Source organism: Sphaerodactylus townsendi, linkage group LG02 (genome assembly GCF_021028975.2).
Source record: "Sphaerodactylus townsendi isolate TG3544 linkage group LG02, MPM_Stown_v2.3, whole genome shotgun sequence".
Classification (NCBI taxonomy): domain Eukaryota; kingdom Metazoa; phylum Chordata; class Lepidosauria; order Squamata; family Sphaerodactylidae; genus Sphaerodactylus; species Sphaerodactylus townsendi.
In genome coordinates, this window is record NC_059426.1 from 99082067 (window position 1) to 99101952 (window position 19886).

Here is a 19886-nt window from a genome sequence, read left to right on the forward strand (position 1 = left end):
GTCCTTCTTTAAATATTCTTCCCCCACTCCCATCAACCCTCTCTACAAGATGGAAATTGATAATGCATTAACATTTCTGTGCTGGCCAATGGATGAGGTGGCTAGGAGCTGAAAGCCCACATGCCTTCTGCTCCGTCTCACCTATTCTGCAGGCCAGTAGAGTTAGATGAATGTCTACTGGAATTTGTCTTCTTCAGTTGGGGGTGGGTGGGTATTTTTTTCTCCCATTTTTGTTTGTTTTCTAGTTTTAGCTCCTGATTTTTCTGTAAACCTGCAGAATTCTTCTGGTGCTGATTTTTTTTTTGTTCAGTGTACTAGAGGGAGAAAATAGTTTTCACAGAGTTGTCACCATGATGCTTTTTAAAGATTGTTTTTACAATTCTTTGTGGATACGTGCCTTGCAAAAGGATATTAAGCAAATTCATCAACCTCTCATCATGAGATACAGAAGAAATCCTTGAAAATGCAGCTGAAGCTGCTGATCTTTTACAGTAGTCAAAAATTATACTTTCCAAAATGTGCTACTTGCTATGATTGTGCTACTTGCTTTCTTTACTGGAAAGATTGCCAAGTGATTTAGTAGTCCTTGCTTTAACTTTACAGTTATATTTTTAAAAAATGAAATATGCTTAAAAGTTCAAAACTGTTCATATGGTTTTGTGCCAGTCCAGTTAACAGTAATTTTTTTTCTAAAGTACTAAATTACATTTCAGCTCAAGTTGTCAGTTGAAGTAGCAATTGTTTTGACAAATGGTACTATAAAATTATTTCCAGTGAATAGAAACAGACTGATTTCCAGAAAATAGTCTTACTATTATTGATTCTCATAGGATCATAATAGTTGCAATACATTTTTCTTATTCAGAATTTCACTGGATCAAAAAAGTTTTCATACCATAATAGCTACAACTTTTGGACTTCCATGGTGTAGTGGTTAAGAGCAGATGAACTCTAATTTGAAGAAACAGATTTGATTCCCTAATCCTACACAGAGCGGCAGACCCATTACTTCATTCCTGCTGGGTGACCTTGGACTAGTCACAATTCTTCAAAATTCTTTCAGCCCCATCTATCTCACATGGTGTCTGTTGTAAGGAGAGGAAGGGAAAGGAGCTTGTAACCTGCCATGAGTCTCCTTACAGGAGAGAAAGGTGAGATATAAAGCCAAATTCTTCCTCCTCTTCTCCTTCTAGTTGTACAAGTATTATTGGCCATGGCACACGCATATTTTTGTATAGGTGTTATTGGCCATGGCACAGACATATTTTTTGTGTTCAAACAATATTTTCTTAAATAGGTCTAGGAAGTTTCCTGATATTTTATGTTACAAAGTTGAAAATATTGTTCTAAAACTTAAACAAACTTGAAAATGTGACCAGTATTACTGTAATAATTTTCTTATATTTTGGTGCCTACTGGATAGTTCTCATGGGGTGTTTTTACATTTATTTTTAATTTTTTTACTTTTTTTACATTTACTTTTTAAAAATTTTTTACATTTTGTAAATTTTACATTATTTTTACATTTATTTTTTAATACATATTTTAAAAGTTGTATGTCCTTTTGGGCAACTGTGTTGTCCTTTTAAGAAGATAAAATGCAGGCTTGGCGGGTATTAGAATCTGTCTGTAACATGGTCAAGTGAACTGTGTTATATATAACCATTACTACCAGTGGGTGGTGCTTGGTTCTATATTGGCTCTAGTCAGTGGTGGGATTCAATAGGTTCGCACCACTTTAGCAGAACCAGTTGTTAAAATGGTGCTTGTACACAACCAGCTGTTATTTGAATCCCACCACCGAAACCTGTTGTTAAATTATTTGAATCCCACCACTGGTTCTAGTGGTTGTTCTGTGTTGTATGGAAGTTTACTGTTTCATTGTAGTAACTGTTATAAAGATCTGTGCTTGAGACTGTGTTAGAGATTGTGCATATTAAAGTTTGTTCCTTAATAAGCTTGTTACAGCAGTGGCTTCAAGATGACAAAAGCTTCATTGCCTGAGAAGCAGAGTCACATGTTCCCAGGTACATGCCATCCTGTCATGTGAGGGAGGAATAAAATCGCCCCACACTCCTCCTCACCCGCGCTGGCTCAGCTTGTCCAAGTTGGTGTGGGGGAGGAGAAGATGGAACCCATTGGGGAGGGGTCCAAAATCGCCTCACACCCCTCCCCTCTCAGCCAGCCTTGGCCCTGCCAAGCTTCTCCTTCAGCCAGCAGAGGCTAAAGAAGTGGCCTAGTGGGGCCACTGCAGAGTGCCCCTTGGCCCGGCCCCGCCAGGCCCAATGGAGGCTGCAACTGAACACCCCTTGGCCCCACCCTGCCAGGCTTCCTGGGACCACTGCTAGCTCAGGTAAGTGGGGCACAGGGGGCATAGCTACCACAGGGCATGGGTGTGTGTGGTGTGTGTGTTTGTATGGGGGGCACTTTTGCCCCTGGTGCCATTTCTGCCCACTATGCTTCTGCTGAGAAGACACCTGGTTGACTTTGACCTTCTGGTTTCTGTGATCAAGTGTAGTAATCAAAAGCCAGTGTAATACCACCACCACCACCACCACCACCACCACCTCCTCCTCCTCCTCCTCCTCCTCCTCCTCCTTCTAGCCCCCATCTCCTATTAGCTCCCATTGGAAACATAACTTTGGACTCCCTAAACCAAACCTCACCAAACCTAGGTGATGTCATTAGGAGAGTCTCCCAAAAAATCTCTGAAATTTTGGTGCTGCTAGCCTAAAAACTGCACCCTCAGTGGGCCAAAAATGGAAAAACACTGAAAATACAAAAAATCCCACAAATGGACCTGCAGTTTTTGCCCCCCCCCCATGGGAGGGACGCCTGTGATCTCCCCTTATTCCTCTTTCGTGAATAAACATCCAGTTCTCTCTTCCACAAATTCCAGTGTCTTTCCATGGTTACCTTCTAATGCTGCCCTCAAAAATCATCAATAGAACCCATATGCTCTCTTACTTGTGTTTCTGACTCTATCACATTCTGCTGTTCACATTTTCATCTCACAATCTGATCATGTTTCTACCCCATTCCACCTCACAGATGTTTCTTTGCCTATGCAACCTTGATCTCAGTGGGACTATAATTAAGAATCTGATTAAGAATCTATGTATTTCTTCATTCTGAGATTAATTCAAAGGTTGTTTGAATTTCCTAAAGGCATATCCTTTAATGGACAAAGGAGCCCTGATACTAACTCTGTCTCTCCCGCTGCAAACTCCCATTTCCCTCTCCATGATGTTCCTGAAAGTCCCTGCCCACAAGCAGCAGGACTGTGATAAGCTTTTCAGGATTCAATGGGAATGGGGAAGCAGGAGAATTCAGTGTCACTTTGGGTGCTAAAATGACTTGGTTCCAGCCATTTTATCGAACTGTTAGTTGATCTCAAAAGTGTAAAAAGAAAAGAAAAAACCACTTGAATTAGCAGCTCCCATGTTCGTAATATTCTTAATCCCAAATTACAATACACGTTATTGGTTTTAGTATGTGATTGAATAATTTCTATAGTCAATGCAAGTACAGCTAAATAGGGGTGGACAAAAAAATCAGTATTTTTCAAAATTCTTGAAAAACCCATAAAAGCCAATATTGCGCATTAGCTTTCCCCAAAAATATTCAGCTTATTAAACCCAAGTCCAAGTACACCTGCCTGCAGACTCCCTGTGGGTCTGGGAAACAGTAAGTAGTAGAAAGCTGAACTTGCTTTCTGCTTTTGAGACTCATGTGGACTTCAGAGGCAGTAACAGAGTTGAACACTGGTCTTGTTCTGGCTGGGGCCAACTTTAAACTGCAGTATTCACCTCTGAAGTCCACAATTAAAAGTTGAACCCAGTCAGACTGAGACCAGCATTCTACTGAGGGCTTGGTCTGCCCAGACCCAGTGCTGAACTGTGGGCTCTACTCCAAAGTCCATGTAGACTTCAGAGGTGGTGTGCACAGTTAAGTGAGGGACTGCAGTTAAGTGAGGGAGGGAGAGGCACTTTCTCTTTTTTTAAGGTGGTGACCAAACTGATTTTTTTTAGTTTGGGTTTACAAAACATCCACTCCTACAACTGAATGAATGATACAAAGCACATATTTGTCTAGGTAATGGTCCTCAGTTTCATTCATAAAGTAAAATTATGTTGGTTATTATTAATAAACAAATGTACACACATACAGGCACAATGTCTGAGCAATCATATGAAAAGGGCTTTAAACAGTAAGTAGGGGGCAGAGTAATTTTTTTATGTATACATCCCTAGCTGAAATTGCAATCTAGCACTAACCTGCTCAATATACTCTGTTAACTGACAATACATTTCTGTTGCAGAACATTCAGAACCCTGTGAAAGAGGTAGGACATGAACAGATGATGCCCTATAAATACAATGCCCTGAATCAATAATTTATTTTTTATTATGTCGAAGGTGAAAATGTATAAAAATTGCAAACTGGTGTGGCTAAATTGTACCAGCAAGTTAACATGAACACTTTTTCATCAAATGCTTTGCATTCATAGTTATGGTGAGTTTATATCAAATCCTGTTTGTCAAATGTGTATATTACTTCAAGTGAACCAGGAAGTCCAGCTCCATTAAGCAAAACATACATGAAATGTGACAGGAGTGACTTCTTACAACATTTATCTGTTTAAAAGCAACTTAATTTATCTGCTTGTCAGTGGCTATGGTCATACCTCATAATTTATGAATCTAGAAGCTTTTCATGAGAGGGGAATTGCTAATGGAAAAAATAGTATTCATTCTGCTATGGTATTACTATACTAATGTTCTGCAGCAGTATAAATGAAACACACTGGAGAGCAAAATGATTAGAGTGTTACAATAAGAATCCATTCAATGGTAACCTCAAAACTGGACAAGTACACTTAGAACATTTTCATTGTAGTTTTGTGTTCAGGAGGACGAACTTTTACCTTGATGACTGACTTTGTGATTAAAAGAAGGCTCCTTTGTAGAACACCCCCCACCCATCTTTGTAGTCTTTGAAAAGAGTTCACATAAAAAAACAGAGCATGTGTTCCAAGTGAAGGATTTTGCACTGTCTCTTAACCTCAGACTTCAAAGGGGGACTTGTCTAGAGAGTCAAAGAGATAAGAGGGGTCAAGGCACTGGGCATCCTTTCTCTACTTCTTTGACATGAGCCCTTTGATATGTAGATTGCTGTTCTCAGAAAACCTCCTTTCTCCTTTACACACCTCCACTTGCAGGCATACATACTCTTCTCTATCTTGTAACCATGAGGGAAGGATGCAGCAGGTCCTGTATCTATATATTAGTTAGACTAGATTAGGAAACTATTTACTCTATCCTATAGTTCCTATAATAAATTCAATATTTTTATTTTTTTAAGTATACTCTTTTGGTATTTTCCATCGCCACCCTGCATTCAATACAAATGGCTTCATAAATTACATTTATAAAATAGAAAGTTTTGGTAATAAATTAATGAACCACCTCTCAGCAAAAAAAATTAATTTGTAATATAAATTGGAAAGCAGTTTTATTTGCAGTGATGAAATGTGATATTTACCCTAGGTCATTCAATATTTTCTATATCAGTACTCAAGAATTAAAGGTTCTTCTGGGATAAAATCCTGTAACTTGGGCTAGGTATGATGATCTGTTCACTAACTTGTCATGAAGCATAACATATGGAAATGATATCAGAAATGCTATATATACTTTTGGGATCAGAACTAATGCTCCAGTGCTCCAGAACTACTGTGGCATGATTTCTTTTTTAATCTAATGCAACAAACATATTACCTTTTCAGGAGACTATATTATACAACATACACATACATTTAGAATAAATGGAATCCCTTCTGTGCTGCCCTAAGTCTCGGTGCATAACATTCTTACTCCTGTGATGAACAGCTAAAGAGGAGCTTTTTGGATGCTTATAGATGAGTTGTAGGATAGCTTACTAGGCATAGCTTAGTGCACTATAGCATGACTAGCATAGCCGAGCACATCCCCAGTATAAAGTAAATGCAGCAGGTAAAACAGTAGTACAATACATGAAAATCTAAAGCACCTTGGTGTCTGCACAGCAAAGGGATTATACCCTGTTTCCCCGAATATAAGACATCCCCTAAAAATAAGACATAGTAGAGGTTATGCTGAAGTGCGAAATATAAGGCCCCCCCCCCCCCCCCCGAAAGTAAGACATAGCAAAGTTTTTGTTTGGAAGCATGCCCGTCGAACAGAACGCAGAAAAATAAGACATCCCCTGAAAATAAGACATTGCGCATCTTTGGGAGCAAAAATTAATATAAGACACTGTCTTATATTTGGGGAAACACGGTATCATACCTCTGAGTTTTCATTGAGAATAAAATGTGTCAAGTGCCAGTACAAAGCTACTCAATGAGACATTCAGTTCAAACTTTGAACAAAAACATGGAGGCAGTCTGAAGTGAAGAAACTTAATGTATTAAAATAATGCAGTGCACAAATGCTGTGCTTCTTTCTGCCCTCCCCACCATCATTATTTCTTTCTCTTTCTGTCCCTACTCTAGTCACTTTCTCAACATTGCCATTGCTGCAGACCCCAATAGGATTTCTTTCACCCCTCCCCTCACCATTACTATTCTCAGTAGCAAGTCAGTGTTCCACTGAAGCTTCCCACCAACAGAGGAGGAAGAGATAAGAATGCTGCTTACTCGGGTAACACTTTGAATTTTTGGGGTGGGGGGGTGGGGGGGTGGGATTTACCTATGCCTTTTTTCAACTTTCAGATTTGGAGAAGTATCTGTTTTCTTTCCATGTGGCTCTGATCCACAGCTTTCAGTATCAATAGGTGAGACCACACTTTTACTATTAGAATATATGATGTTGTTGGGTATGCTGTCAGTTTGTATGGGCTACTGACCAGCCTCATTGGGCCTCACATATATTCTCCTGTATCTGTATATTGCAAAGGATAACCAGTGGAGAAGGAACGCTGTCTTGCACAAAAATGTGTTCACTGGTTTCTTCAGTGGGGAATTCCTGTCTATCTTAGAACAACCAATAACTTCTCATAACTTCATCTAAAAGTCAACTCATATGGGCTATATTATGCCAGGTACTTCACTGGTATAAACAGTAAAAAAAAGGGCACGTCTTATTTATGATGGAAAACATGGAATGGAGGCACACTAAATGCTCTCACATAGGTGTTAAATATATAGGAATCTGTGTTTTTTAAGTTGAACATTAGGGGTGATGGGAGCAGAAAAAAAGCATAACTTGTGCATGCAGTTAGAAGATTTTGCAGCATTTACCATTCAAGACAAAATAACAATAATGTATCAGTGGAAGATTTATTGTGAACTCACTAACTAGCTATTATAAGATTGATGTCAGCTGCTTGAAAGCAATTTTATCTCATCTTGAATATTGAATTTGATTTTTAAAATAAGGCTTTTCTGTCCATACCATACCCATTTCTTTAAAGGATCACAAAGCTGCTGACTGCCAGAAAATTCTGTGGAGTATTTAGATACTAAATCAACAACAATATCAAATAGGTTTTCCTTCCACTAAATATATCTAGTAAGAAGTTTCCTATCAACTACATCTAGTTAGAAGTTTCCTTTCAACTAAATTTGGATCTCCTTTGGGGAAATAAAAAAAAAAATCTTCGGGAAAATTTTTCAAGATAGCTCTAATGCAACCTACCAGAGAAATGCCACTGCTGCTTACATCCAGTGTCACATTCTGAAATAGGAGGTACACACAGAGATTGGCAACCTTAATGGAGAGTCAACAAGTGAATTACTGTCCTCTAATGCAATAATATAGCCCCTGTCTATACCTACTGACTGGAATTAGAAGAGTTTGTTTTTCCAGAGATAGGACAGAGTGACTGCTGTCTAAAAATCCACCTAGAATATTTGATCATCCATCCTGCAGATCTGTGGGGGGATTCTGCACAGACCATGTAAGAACATAAGAACATAAGAACTAGCCTGCTGGATCAGACCAGAGTCCATCTAGTCCAGCACTCTGCTACTCGTAGTGGCCCACCAGGTGCTTTTGGAAGCTCACATGCAGGAGGTGAAAGCATGAAATGCTGCTGCTCCTGAAATGGGTTGAGGTTGTTTTTAAAAGCATTGCGGGGGGGGGGGGAGTTCCCACAAATTTCTCCCCCTCCTCAAAACACTGCTAACCCGTTTCAGTGGCCAAAACCCAGGTCAAATTAAAATAGTTATTTTTTTCAATAACTCAGATTGCAAATGCTTCCTGCTTGCCTGTGTGAACTGTGGCAAGCAGGAAGCATTCAACCCCAACCCCCTTCCCTCCACCATTATGGTGGATCCCCCAGGCAGCTGCTGCCCACCATGCAGTGAAGGTGGGTAGGAGGATTCTCGGGTGGGGATGGATTCTTGGGTGGGGGAATTATTGGGGGGTGGATTATTGGATGGGGGGAATTCTCAACTGTGCAGTTGCATGCAAACCATGCTGCCTCCTGCTTCGGGGATCCCAGTGATCCTGGCTGGCCCCTGCAGCCACCATGCAAACAGCAGCAGAAGCAGCAGAAATGGATTCTATGAAACGGTTGCTGCCTGTGTGGAATCAGCCTATGTGGTGTTTCAAAGACTTTCAAAACCTCTTCCTTTATCTTTTCTGAACTATTTTGAAAGCTATTATATTCTATAGTTTGCTTAGAATGTAGATGTTTACTGGTGTGTAATACACCAACACATTAGTAACAGCTTCATAAACAAATAGGATATTCTCTGGCAGCTACTCATCTGCTGTCCAAACCTGGAAAAAGACTCTGCTAATTTTGACATCTCTGTTGATTATAAAAAACTGCAGTGTTTGAAATCTTGATATAATGTGCATTTTCAGACACAGCAAAATAGGCCCAATTAATATCTCTGTGTATCTCTTTAACATTGCAGAAGTTTGATGGGTTCAACCAAAAGCTAGTGAAATAAATGAAAATAAGCAGACACATGATACTGAAATTAATCCTCTACACCATATATCTGCACAAATGGAAGGGCTGTAAGACATCATATCACACTTTTAAAAATCCATAGTTGACCATCATTTATGCTTTTGTGCATCCATGCTTGCAAGGATCATGCAAAGTTTGCTGTGCTATACACATATTTATTGGAAACATTTGCCAGCTACGTCTTCCAAATTCATGCTTAAGCTGTAACATAGGCAAGTGAGAAAGACCTTTTTTTGCTGTAGATACCAGAGCTTGGTGTACAAATGAAATTGTTATAGTTGTAATCCTAGTTATTGTAGTGGTACACAGAGGATGAAGTTTTCTCTGCAATATGACTAAACTCCTTTAACACTGACTGAATATGTAGAGAGGTAGAGTGGGCATGAGCATGCTGGCCCCACCGCCACAAGATCCTAGGCACCTGCACAGCATATATGACACAGAGGCATGTCCACATATACACTCTCTCCCCATAATTGGCAACATTTGGACAGCATAATCCCTGATGATGGGGATATGAGCTCACAAACTAGAGTTCACATGAAAGTAACGATGAGACCAGCATGTTTATATTTGTTCTCCCTCTCTGTGCATTCAGTAAATAGGGTTATCAGAAGTATCACCAGCTAGCTTTATTTAAACAACAAATGATTGCCATGTAGTCATATGTAAAACAAGTAGGAACAATTAAACTTCTAGTTTTAATAGAAATGAACAAGGATCTTGTAGCACACCAAATTTTTATTCTAGCATAAATATTTTTGAACTAGAACTTGTCATGGATGAGAGAGAAGCATGTGTGCATGTGAGAGGCCATGCCCCTCACACACACATATAAACAGGTTTCCCTAACTTTGCAAATTAGCTCTTCTGGTTCAGCTGCAGCTTGACATAGTTTGTCCCATATTCCCAGGCAAAAAGTTCTTCAGAGTTTACCACAGGGACCTAGTTCTGATAGGGAGAAGTATATCAAGGGGGGATGAGGGGAGTATGACTTACTACAGCAAGGGCTACTGGGAAGTGTAGTCTTTGCCCCTTTGGAAGGAGCTGGCATCTGAACCCTCCTGGATGGCCAACAACTAAAATTCCCAGCAGACCTCGCTTTATCTGGTTCGCCATTGGTAACACTTTGCTCAATTTATATAGTAAGATACATGGTTTTAAGTGTGCTGTTTAAGGATAGAATTGGAAAAGGCTTGTAAAAGGAATATAACCTAACTGTACGGTATATTTTCTCCCCTTTTGACACCCTTTAAAAGTCTATAGCACTATATTGCTAAATAAGATAAGGCTGATTAATATCAGTGGCTACATTTAATATTTGTTGCTCCATATCCTGTAAACCTTACTAATCATCTCCCTTGAGTCAGTCTTTAAAGATAAACATATCTGAATAGAAGGTAGCTACTGTGCTAATAAAGTCCAGTGGGAGCAGTCTCAAAATGGAACATTTCCTGTTTTAAAATACAAAATGTGGTCAGCAGTTTTGATCAATAAAAACTTAGTACAGGGATAGGCAAGTGCAAAGTGCAGGCTGTAAATACACAGCAAAGCAAAATATTTGCTTCCCTGTGGGCTCTTAAAATCTGAATCAAGGTCTTGAATCCACCAGAGGTTTTCTATGGGCAGAAGAAGTTCCACCCTGACTTTCTCACCTTTCTCTTCCTGCTGTAGCCCCATTAAAGACCCATCCAAGTCTTTGGGTGGTAGCAATGTCAAGCCCTGGATTCTGAACCAATACTCAAAACAGAAAGTGAATTTTATATCTTTTTATTTAAAAGAAAGGTTGCAAAATAGTAGCTTTAACAATGTACAGTGAGTACAAACTCATAAGGTACATTTCCAGATGCACACTAAAACAATAAAGTACATACACTTACTAAAAAAAAATACCGGCTAGAAAAAATAATAGAAGTTAACAGTGCAGAAGCAAAGTTATTCAAGCAAAGTAGAGGCAAAGCAAGCAATAGACAAAGGGGGAAAAAGATGGCTACTAATTCTGATGAGATTAATTTAATGCCTAAACTGACCCCACCAAATAATTACCAACTAACCAATCAGGCATCAAGTTAGTGGGAACTTTCTGGAAGGTGAGTAAGTTACCTCACCCTTTTGAAACTGTCAATCAGGGCTTTATCTAACCTGTTGGAATCAGCTGAAAATAATTGATGTTGATTTCATGACTATCGGGCGGAATCTGACATTGGTGGTGTTACAGTCTATCTTTAGCTACAAACACCTGCTTCTGAGCTATGTCAAAAACAAGAGACAAAAAAACCCCTTTTATCAATTACTACACTGTGGTCATCAATACTAAGGCTGAGACAACTGTGGGGCATGCTGTATTGCAATCCATGGTTTGCTCACAGCACCACCTCCACCCCCATAGCATGTAAGCTTGCCATTTTCCCACATGGGACTGCACAGAGGCCACAGTGATGAAAAACAGTGTTGCTTACCTGTAACTGCTTGTACATCTAGTGGCTCTCTGTGCAGGTACATATTCCTCCTACCTTCCCTGCTGTCATCTAACTCAAGTGGTCACTTCTCGTGGCAGTGAAGTGACAATTGGAGGGAGAGAGTGTGCCCTTAGTCATGTGACCCTAAGAAGGAAGATCAGATAGCCACGGCTCATGGCTGAGGGGGAGGAGAGCACTCATTTTACAGCTAGAGAGCTCTTTTAAGGTAACTAAAATTGTCCATGGCTGGCCTACTCGAGCACAGTCCCCATGTATGCCTGCACAGAGAGTCTCTAATGATTAGTTACAGATAAGCAACACTGTTTTTCCCACCTGAATTGTAGACCCACATTCTGCACCTCACAGTATCTACAAGGATATCCTAACAACTCTTGAGGTAACATGATGTGCTGCAGGAAATATGAGAAAAAATCCATTCTAACCATGTACCTACTACTAATAGACAAAGAAGAAAAGTGAAAATGAAGTATGAAATGAACCATTTTGAAACTCTTTTAAAATACCTTATCCAACAATGTATTGAAAATTATATATAATTAGAAGAGACATTAGAACTAGGATAGTATTGTTTTAATGAAATATTGGGATCATAAAGGCATACATGGATAGATAATCTTGTTACTAAGGAGGTTGCAAAGTTTGTGGTGAGCATGTTCTGTTCCGTAGCCAAACATACAGTGCTTGGTAGTCCCAAATAAAGGTGAGTCAATCACCCAGTTTGTTCAGCACTTGATAAGGAACTAAAACAGCTGCTGAACTCAAATTGCTTCTTCTTGCTGAGTCTTTGCTGTACAGGGACATTGTGTGAAGTTTGGAGGTGGAGATTGAAAACCAACTCTCAGCTAACAGAAACCCACCTTCTTAGTTTGTGTTCTATCCCACCACCCAAACTTCTCTTTTTCTTCCAAAAAGGTTGGAACAGAGTGAGGAGAACAAGAATGATTGACTTCTTTTCCCCTGTGCCCCAAACTGAAAAACTGGTAGGAGGAATGGTGATCTGCTTCCGTCTCCCCAAAAACTGAGAATTTGGACTCTGGAGAATAAGAGCAGATCACTCCTGCAGTCCAAGAGGTCAACTGAACTGTAGGTTGGGGATAATGTAGTCCTATTCTTGGTCCAGTTTCTTAGTTAGAGGAGATAACTAGATTGCTACTCTTCCCTCTCCTGGTAAGTACTGGTTTCACACAAAGATAACATGAGGTCTCAACTAAATTTATTGGAGACCAAAACAAGAGGTATCAAATACAATTATAAAACAACAACCATTTGGAGACAATCAGGACAATAGCCTGACTGCAACTGCAACAGCCATGCTAGAACACTAGATCAGAGTACAGAAAAACACAACAACACTATTTACACTACTGTTCCATATAATACAACACACACACACACACACACACACACACACACACCCCAAGCTGTCAGCTTGGACTGCAGAGGATCGAAACAGACTGCACCTGTTTTCCTAAGCCCTAGCTGTCAATTTTAGTTGGAGAGAAAATAGCTATCTGACTGTGATTGTGTCACAAAGAGAAACACAACTTGCCATGACATACCTCTGAAGATGCCAGACATAGATGTGGGTGAAATGTTAGGAGCAGAAACTACCAGGCTACAGCCCCAAAAAGTCACAATAGCCAGTTGAATTCACCCATGAAAGCCCTTGACAGAACAATCCTTTTCTTCTAATCCAGATGGCTACAACTCAAGTTGACAGTTTGTGTGGGGAAGAAGAAATGGGGAATTAGATGAGCTTCTGACCCCCTCCAGTCATCTGCATGTCGGCAAGACAGATGCAGCAAACTGCAGATTGGAAAATAAGAATCTAACATCCACCTGACTGCTGCAATTTCTGATCCCTGAGATTTGGTTCCTATTCCCCCCACCAAAATAAAAGTGCTTTGCTGTGTAGAGAGCAAAGTTTCCCCAGCAGGAGATCAGAAGTTAACTTTCAGTTGATCCCTCTTCAGCTGACGGTTGAGTTCTGGTGGCTGCAAGAAGCCTGTTCCTGTGAATTGTCAACAGTCAAACTTCCTGTCAGCACTGCCGGATCATCACTGGCAGGCGATGCATTCCTACCCATTATTGCCTATCAATTTTGTGCCCCACTTCTTTAAGAAACTGAGGCCATATTTGTAACAGCAATGAACAATCTCACTGAGCAAATTAAAAAAAAAACACCACACATGTAAAATATGGATAATGATTTGTTTGTAGAAGAATGTTTGAAGTCAAAGTAAGAAGTGATGAATATACAAACCTGGCAACGCCCCCCCCCCCCATGCTGTGTTAGTGTAGAAATGCAACTTCTAACAGGATGTGAATAGCTCAGAATGGGGAAGAAGACCAAGGAGTGCAGGAACTGGGCTGTGGTCATGGCGTCCGCCTAAGCAACATGGAGGAAGCCGCCAGGCACTGGCTGGGTCTTGCAAGGACCTGGCCAGCGACCCCTGTCCCACATGATCAAATGGTGTGTGCCTGGAGACATGGGATACCCCATGTCCCCATTGGCGGTACACCACTGGCTGAACCACATTAAAAGTGCGAGAGGAGGTGCCCAGATCAGCTAAATCTTGGAGAAGTGGACCTGGATAGACTGCAAGGAGGTTTTTTATCTCTCCATTCTTTGAGCAGCAGGGCTAAGTAAGGTCAAGGGGTGGGGCCCTTTTCCAGGGCTGTATTTTTTTCTTTTTGTGCACCACTGACTGACAATACATGGCATATTGATCCATGCACATAGTTTACGTTTCAGGGATCTAGGCTGAATCAGGATGAGTGTTGTTTACTATATAGAAATATGAATACCCAGAGAAACCACAAAGCCTTGAAATGGATACACTAAATAGAGTTTATCCCCAATAATGCATTAGCACATGAACCTTAATAAAAAGTCAAGAATACAACTATAGATGACCTCATTTTATCTAATGCTTTTATGCCCAGCTGTCTGCACTGTCAAGCTTTTAAAACTTCAAAGTGAAAAAAAAATCTATACTTAGATCTTTGCTTGATTTACTTTATTTGCTTGATCACATAACATAAAAGCAAATAAGATCCACTTGGGAAAAATTGGCAACTCCCCTTTCCCCTCTCTTCCTGCCAACATTATACTGCTTTTCCAGTAGATATAACATCCATTATGCCCCATTCCACCAGCTTTTCTTTCCTTCATGTATCCATTTTATATTTATTTTCTTTAGGCTCACCCTCTACATACCTTGCCCACCTTCCAGCCTTTGCCTTTTCCTCCGTCTGTTTTGTCTCTGGAATCTGGCCTATTCAGGCCTAATTTCAGATTATACTTTGCACTTGTCCTTTGCCTTTGAGCCATATGCCAGTTGCTAATTCCCCACTGATATCAGGACATATGGGGACATGATTCAGTTTGAGATCACAGTACACAGGAAAAAAGTGGCTTGCACTATTTTCCTGATTTGAAAATACCACAGGAACATTATTTGTTCCATTGAAACTGCATGTCTACTGATGAACAAATAGCAATCACAATGACATGTTGGGTCAGGAAAACACCATGGCTAAAGTTGAATTCCCTTCTCCCTATGCATCATGTTTACAGTCTAAATTGGTGCCCTGTACATTTGAAAACAGAATTCTTCAGAGGGCTAGTCACAGCTGACATCTGACTATAAGTCCTTGGAGTAGACAAGAATAAAATGTAATTGTGTGATGGCCTTTTTCCACTCACAGAGTGCCTATCACCCTCTACACCACACTTCCTTTCAAGTTCAGGGTACACACAGGTCATTTCACACTCATCACCATTCACACATAGTGTCAATTGAACGTTTGTGCTGTGGTCCTATTTCTGCACTTCAGATCCTTTAGTTACAAATTGACTATTTCCAGCCCACTAAAAACAGCTCTTCTCCACAATTTCACTCAGATTTCCTCCTTTTCCCTCGCAGCAACTCCCAGCTGCTATTCATAACTTGTTTTCCAACCATTTTCCCAGCATTCCATCATTCCTCACTGGTTGCTCTTAGAAAGAGGCAGTACACATCCTGTCTGTCATAGTAATGTATGGTTAGGCCTTTAGCATTCCTATCTCCTTTAGAAAGATGCCTGATTTGAACCAGCTGATTTGAACCAGAGTGTTCTGATTCCCTTCATTTTGGCACTGCAATTATCATCCTGAAGCCAATGACAAATTTTGAGACTCTTATATTTATTTTCTAATGATTTATGCCTGCCACAAACCAATAACCTTAGCTTCCACTGCAAATTTCAGAGTTATGTTCTAGAGCTAATCTGTATTGGCATGGTCCAATTCCCTTCATTTTTGGCACTACAGCTTTCATGTTCACCCTCATACTAGTAGCCGACCTTGAAACCTTCAGGTTTATTTGCTAATTATGTCTGCTGCAGACAACCTTGGCTTCCACTGAAAATATCACCAAGGTTCTGGATACAATCTGGACTAAGAGGTCCAAATTCCCTTCATGTTCAGCCCTGAAACTTCGATGATCATCTTGAAACCAGGGGTCAATTTTGAGGTTCCTAGCTTTATTTTGTTAGTTAAACATATCACAGATGAATGGGAAGACAAACGAATGGAAGAACAGATAGACACATACCACCTTTTATTATTATGGATGAATCATCTTGGGAAAAGGAAGAAGATTCTTGAGTACAGTGAGGCATGGCATGAATATGGTTTCACTACAATTTTTTTTAAAAAATCTCTCACTCCTACTCTGTATATAGGAACATAGGATTTTGCTGGTCTTTTTTCCCACTGTGAGTAATAGCAGCTGGCAGGGAATTGTGGTTTCTCTCTGGAAACAGCACTGCACATATGTGAAGGTGGTTTGGAAGACATGCAATATGATAGAGGGTGGGGTTGAACAAGTTTTCCTTTTGCATCTATTTTCTATAACTCAACCATATGTAAATGCATGTATGCAAAATGGTTTTCTCATGTACTGGGGTGGGGAGGGAGAACAAAACAGCAATCAAACGGCAGCCACTGCACTTATATAGCATCAAATCAAAGCCTTCCCTGATTGGTATAAACAACACTTTGGAAAGACAGGCCCATCAGCATAATCAAGTCTGGTGGCAAGATTGGTACATAACTGAGAGGTAAATGTCCTTGATGTTTACATGTCAGTTGAGTCACTCTTCTCTCTCTGACTTGAAGTTGGTGTACAATCTCTGCAGAACATTCAGATTTATCTTGAATTTCCTATTCTAATATAACAACCTTCTTTCCCCCTTTCTGCTGAGCCATAGTAATTAACTTGTGTCTATGTTTCTTTCTATGTTTCAGAAATTTATATTTTTTCCATTTTAGCACATTAATTTACAGTATATAGTCTTGACAATCAATGAGTTAAAAATGTAAGATTAGCATCATAGTTAATACCTAGTTGTCATGAACATTGGATGGAGAGAAGGGAGTTAGGGTATGGGAACAGGAAAATAGGCTTGAATATTATATTTGATATAAAAGAATAAGGGATCTATATAAACTGAAAATCAAGGAGTCTCTCTCTCAGTAATAAAAGTAAGTTTTTTGTAACTGTTTTTTGTAAGTGGTCAGCAAGTTACAAAGCAGGGAAGAACTTATCATATCACTAAGGATTTTATAACATCTTGGTACATGACATGAGATAGAGCATATCTTATAGACCTAAAGCCATCCTCAGCTAGATAAGAGGGACTAAGTTAATAAACACAGAAATGAAGATGTCAAAGGTTACAGGAGAGATAAATCTGATGAGATAATTAAAATGTGTTTTTCTATATTTTAATGAACTCTGAATGATAGTGAAATATATGAAAGGTATGCATAGGATGAATTCTAGGGAAACCACATATCATAAATAATTGTTACAATCATGTTTACCTTTTTAGTAAACAAGATGTATGTGAAATCATGTTATCTTGGAGAAGTTTCTCTTTGGCCATAGTCCCCTTCAGGAATGTTGGAAACTGGTTATCTTGATTGAAACCAGGAAGGCTGGAATTAGTTTTATTGCCTTATCTATGAAAAGGACAAACAAGCCAAAGAGCAGAGGAAAATTGCAGCTTTGTGTTAAAAAGTCAAACTAGCAAATTTGATTTTAAGGTGAAGGGTATGTATGTAAGGAAATCATGACGTGCATTTTTTAAGGTATCAGAAGAGTGGTCTTTTGTCTGGCTGGGTGTGACTCTCAGAGAGAGAGAGAGAGAGAGAGAGAGAGAGAGAGAGAGAGAGAGAGAACACTGTGATAGATATTAGATCTATACAGTAAAAATAATTTTTTTCTCTTAAAACCTGAGTCTTGGGTATTCTTTTCTTCACCCATCTTTTAAACTGTAACTGAGCTGGGCTAGATATAGATTCTCATCCCACAAGGGACAGTGGGCCAGTACATTGACTGCTACCAGACAATAAATATAGACAGCCAAAAAGTTATATTACTACAAATACCATTTTTACTCACATCTTCCATCTCCAGACTGGCAACAGATAGATAGGTGGCCAGTTTCTGACTCTAGTTTCAGTCTGTGTATTAGGACTGCTACTCTCCAGGGTAGGCTAGAAATCTCCCACAATTACAGCTGATCTCCACACTACATAAATCACTTATTTATCATTTATAACATTTACTCCACTTCTGTTGGTGAAAATATCTGCTCTATGGCATTGTACCCTACCAAGGTTCCCAAATCCCAACCCCACTCTCCTAGCCTCCATTGTCAAATCCTCATGTATTTCTAGATCTGGAATTTTTTCAGTTTTTGTTTATGTATCATATGGCTTAGGCTCCCCCCCTCACACTAATCAGAATAGTTAACACCTTCTAAAAATGTTACTACTCACTGAAATGTGTGACTGTAATTGAGATATGATTCTACCATAAGTTCTAAATGGCATACATTTCTATATATATGCTGAAGTCCTGGCAGGATTAGTATGAGAAAGATTGTCTCAGCAATGCTTTACAGAAACTTTACAAGATATGGTGAATGCATTTGTGGGTGTCCTGAATTTTTAAAATGTTACAGTAATTTTGCAATTTTTCAGACTCTAGAATCGGTTGCCAATCTTTTGTTGCAGAGGTCTAACATAAAAAGAAGGTAGGGTATGGTGAGTCACTGCCATTATTATTAAGTTGTCATATTAAAAAGACTATTACCTGATAGGAAAAATGAAAATCTTGTGTTATTCTTTGGTACATTTAAAATTAAACATATTACATCAACTACAGATACTGGCCAATAGGGTAACCAGCTGAAAAAAAGAACTAAATTCTGTAGAAGTTTTCTATTATATTTTTATCCTATCCTTCCTCCAGTATTTTGGGATTTAGAAGGTTATATTCTCCATTTTAGCCTGACAACCCTGACAAAGAACAAAAGACCAGAGGTGAGCTAAATGGAAGGATAAGGATTTGAACCAAGGTATTTTCATTCAAACACTCTAACCAACAGACAACATTGATTGGAGAAACATGGAGGATTTTACAGTTATTGCTTCTTTGCAGAAAGAGAAGGGGTGGGTGGGAAACCTTTATTTCCTATTATTCTCTGTCCTATTAAATGCAGTAGTCCTGTCTTTTTTGACAAAAAAAAATACTAGTCTGATTGATTACTCATTGCAAAAGAAAACCACCTATTTTGCTGTATAATGTAAAGTGGTTTCCACATAAGAATTGAGGGTGTGAGCCACAATAAATAACAGCCCTAGAATCATCTAGGCTGTAATTGCGACAGGGGGCAGGGCACATGGTGAGCTACGTTGGGTGAGCATGCTTGCCCTGGGCTGGCTGGGCAGCTGAGCCACACCCAGCCCTGATCGCATGATATGCATGAGCTGGAAGGGTGGGGCACACTCCCTATATATTAGGCAGCACACAGTTGCTCCGGCCTCTTCGACACCTGACCGGCCGCTGAATGGATGTGCTCCTCTTGCGGCCCCATTTCCGCCTTAATGATGTAAATAATAAAAGGGCTGCGGCCCAATTTATTCCAAGAATGTGTCCTGTGGTTATTCATCAGAAAGCATCTGGACATCAGAGCACAACTGCATTTGTTCTGGGGTCCACTGGACAGAAAAACTGAAGAAAAATAATAGAAGAATTATGTTGCCAGAGAAATAGCACCTTACATCACACCTGTTTCAGCACACACTCAGATTGTACAACTCTGTGCAAAGAAACCTAGAGGACAGATTGTCTTGAATGAGTGTGCCCTAAACAATAAAATGGGAAGCAATCTAAATTTAATCAGAGCACAGGAGGCATGTGGTGAATTATAACAGTTGGTGAGGGAAAGCAATCCATATTTTCTTTTCTTTCTGACTAGCCTTTATTCCTCCTGTCCAACAGAAATATATTCTGAGTTGCTTTAAAAATCAATTATGCACGGCTTTTCAGGTGCTTTTGTTCAGAATGACAGGTTAGAGCATAGAACCACATGTGCGTAGGT

General features: G+C 39.6%; 1 protein-coding gene across 3 annotated transcripts in view; it reads right to left on the reverse strand.

The window, feature by feature from the left end:
• ANO3 (anoctamin 3) overlaps window positions 1-19886 on the reverse strand; it is a 163434-nt gene that overhangs the window by 106186 nt on the left and 37362 nt on the right. The gene's annotated exons all lie outside the window — the stretch shown is intronic.